This window comes from Capsicum annuum, chromosome 12 (assembly GCF_002878395.1).
Source record: "Capsicum annuum cultivar UCD-10X-F1 chromosome 12, UCD10Xv1.1, whole genome shotgun sequence".
NCBI lineage: Eukaryota > Viridiplantae > Streptophyta > Magnoliopsida > Solanales > Solanaceae > Capsicum > Capsicum annuum.
Window position 1 is genome coordinate 193,533,925 of NC_061122.1, and position 4,472 is coordinate 193,538,396.

Sequence of the window (4,472 nt, forward strand, 5' to 3'; positions counted from 1 at the left end):
TTAGCTATCAATAAAATTACTCATTATCTAACTAGTTTTTCTCTACCTAACATTTCAATGGTGCTACCGACCCGACGACATGCAATAATCCTCAAAAAAAATAATGCAGCCCCATAGCACCTTGGGCGTACTTCTACATCATACATACTACATCAAACTTTATTACGAATCAAGTAAACTTATGCTCTTGCATACACTGTTCAAGCCTATTATATTACTTTCCTATAACTAGTATTATTAGACAAGAAATCATCACATCCACCTTCTTGACCACAAATCGTTAAAACTTAATACATAGCATTGTTCTTACTTGGAAGCTATAGAATAAAACAAATCAAGAATAACTAGCCCACGTGAACCTCATAATAACGATAATCGATCATAAACATATGGCCTATCTTATTTACTATCCATTACCACATCCTCCTTCTATACATCATTACTATCCACCTATCTATACACCTAAACTTCTTTTGTATCTCTATAAGTTTCAACCAATACAAAACCAACAAGTTGCTAGTGAATCAAAATAGGCCTCACACGGATTCACTAGACTTTAATTTTTTTAACAAAACAATGATAACAAGGTTACAAAAGATAGATACTTGACATACAATATTCAATGATCTAAGAATACATATCTTATTCTATCTTACTTGCATGACTCATAAGAGTGAGGACATAACTCTAATCTTGAGAGACATATAACACACTAGAATGCTACTCTCAAGCCATTTTATATAACTTCTAAAGCTTCTTTCTAGCCAATCTGAGAGGGTTATCTGGGGAGGAAATGGAACTTACAAATCATGCTATCTCAAGAATCATACATGGATAGGGAAGTAGAGCTTTACATTATAAATTCTAAAGAAAAATCTGGAAGTACATCTGACTTGGGCTTAGTGCAGGACTTTTATGAATCATGAATAAAGCACTTCAATTATCAGAACTCAAAAGCACTGATGGGATACTTTCTAGCTCGGTTACAATTCGATTACTATCTGTGGAGAATGTATGAGAAATCACTATCTATAAAGAGTTAAGATTGACTATTTCTGATACCTTAAAAATAAGGCAGAGATAGCTCAGATAGGGTAAGATAAGAATCTGTATAAGTTTCTTAAAGAACATTTCTATAGCACTATCCAAGACTTGAAAGAATGGAAATATTTCCTAGGTGTCATGTAGCCTCTTGAATAAGAGTACAGACGTCTCTGTATCGTTCCGTAAGACTCTACTAGAAATGACTTTATACACATCCTAGGACACTTGAACCTGGCTCTGATACGAAGTTTGTAACCCCCTGAAATCGAGTCCCGAGATGTCACACGTTTCTTAGGGTCACAAGTGACCGTAAGCTAACCCTTCTACTAGCATAACTCATAAGCAACTGAATAAAATGCTTAAATCTATATAAAATCAGAGAGAACATAAAACTTTTTTGAATTTGACCAATGCAAATCTAAACTTTACAAGATTATAGCTCTGCTTTTACAAAAATAAAACTAAAATAAAATACATTAACTCTACTAATTGTCTATGAAGCCCCTACTAGTGCTGACTTTATATAGCCGGGTCATGACTCCTAACTATCCCAACTCAGTACGACTGAAATAGGAAAATAAAGAACTACTCAAACTGTCTATCTGTATCAAACCCTTGAATTAAAAGGATTCATCACCTGTTGATGGAAGCTATAAGCTAACTGAATCTGAATGTGCATACTAAGTCTTGTACCTACATTATGAGACAATGTAGTACATAGACGTATATATGGATCAGCACTTTAGGAATGTACTAAGTATATGGGGTGCAATCCAATAAGTAAACGATATCTCAATATCACCATAGCTTATAAAATTATGCATGCTGACATAAATAACTCACATAGCTTGATAATATCTGAAATATAAATCTTGTAAATCATGAATAATGAAAATAGGTAATGTAAATCAAGTGATTCATTTCACTTCATTGTAAATCTACATTCTTGTTTTATTCTTAAACTTGTTCGATAGATAAAGTCTTAAAATAACATCTTTCCGAGCATACACTTTAATCTCATGAAAACTAGGAACTCCTTTGGAAACTTAAAGATTTTAACACTTGAGAGCCTTAGAAATCCTGGACTCATAGCTTTCAAAATATATATACTTGTATCTTAGATAGAGTGGGGGGATACTTTGGGAGTTTCTTATAACCGACATAAACCATGTTAGTTACATGGAGTCCAACGTCTTACCCACGTTGGGGAGAGTTATTCTATCCTTGCCATCGGATAGAACCTTAACTTTAGTTATCACTATCTTAACCCAGTTGGGGTATATTAATAACCTACGGGGCACGTAGTTCTGGGGCATGAGACCTCGGAATCAAGCCCAAATCAGTGCTAAATACTACTCCCTTACTTAGCTCAGAACTTTAGAAAATCCACCTTAAAAACATTCAACAATATATATATATATATATATATATATATATATAATGGGAGCCAAAATGCATCCCCTTTATCTCAAAATCAAAGATGTGGATTTCTTTGTTAACTTAGGATCAAAACACACTTCTTTCTTGAAATCTTGATAGACTTATCATCAAAGCTTTAAAGATATCATAATAATGGAAATATAAGAATACTTCTTGTTATTCTTTATAATTCATCAATAGCTTATAATCCAACAATAAGGCTCAATTCATACAACAAGTCTCGAATATTCTTGAAAAAGATGACATGAATGTAGGAATCATACAAATTACAATGTAATTTCTCAATTCGAATCATATTAGAATAAGGAAATCATGCAATTCAAGATTAGGACCATTCTATAATCTCAAATACTCAAAATATATCAAAATAATGCAAATTCATTTAAAAATACGAATCCTTTAAGAAAACTACAACTTTTGGGCACAAGAATGAAAGGGTGTTCTTGTTCAAAACCCACATATCTTAAACTTGGAGCTTTTTGATGAATTCAAAAATTTTGGAAGATTATTCACAAACTATTGGGTGTCCCTCGTAGCCCTCTTAATGGGGAATTCAACTATGCAAGAATTATCAAATCCTTACAGTTAAATCTCTAGATAATGGGGTTTTTATATTGAAACCCTAACCTTGTGGTTGAAGGTGTGCAGAGAATTTTGAGATGTTTAACTAAAGAGAATGGAAGATAATATGATCCTTGAGGGTTATAAGTCGTGGAAAGTGAAGGAAAAATACCAAAATACCCTTACTAAACCATTTCCCAGTTGCTGAAAATCTAAGGCTGACGACATTTGTGATAGGCCATCAGAATTGTGATAAGTCATCACAAATATCATCATTGGAGGGCTGGAATCTGCCTAAGACTGACAACATTCGTTATAATTCATCACACTTGTGATAACTTATAACAAAATGTCGTTAGTTAGTTTTCCAAGCTGACATGCTGGAGTATAATGGGCATAACATTTTGCTCCGATATTGGATTTAGGCAAAATTGGTATGTTTGGAAATATAATTCAAAAATATTTCATTTTATATATATTAGGTCACCCAGTTCTTCACATACAAGGTGTTATTATTGTTTGAAGTCGACTCAAGTTTTGACGCACACTAAAACTCAAACGGTAGGAAAACTTTCAACTTGACCTTTAGTTAGGGGATCTCAATGATCTCAACTCATGCCAAAATAGGTTCCCACACTACATAATTGATTAACACATCAAATTCACATCGGATTTATGGATTTTGGAACATCTACACGTAGAAAAGATGGTTTTCGTTCTAGCTCAAAATGCAGGGTGTTACATAAGCCATATTATTATATTGCAAAATTTGGACACAATATTCTACTATATGAGGAAGAAGGCAAAATACGAACCTAATATTGTTGTGAAGTTCACTACAACTGATTTTGTATTTGGAAACAAGATTGATGCTCTTTATCACGATTTTGTGGAAAATGATAAAGATTTTTTTGTCATCCCTGAGAAATATTAGGTTGTGAAGTCTATCAGAGGCTTCTATTGTGATGCAAATGTACCATGGAACAAGGTTGACTATGTATTATTTCTAGTTTATGTTCCATGGAAAAAATCTAAACTTGGACACTGGATTTTAGGAGTTTTTAACTTTACTGATTGGTGCATATATATACGACCCCAACCGTACCAGGCATAGTGATAAAGTTGTTCAAAAAGTGATGTTACCTTACCAAACATTGATACCTTATTTTCCTAAAAAGGTCAATTTCTATCTTGAGAAGGGCATTACCAAATCTGAAAATGACACTTTGCTGATAAAAATGGTTGATGAGCTTCCACAACAAACTTAATGGCATCTCATTGCATTTATTTTTTAAATGCTCATTTTACTTCATTTTTTATTGTTTTCCATATATTCACACAGTATATTTCTTCTGTATCACAGTGATTGTGGAGCATTTTGCTATACGTTTGCTGAATGTGTCATGCATGGTAGAGATATTCCTAAA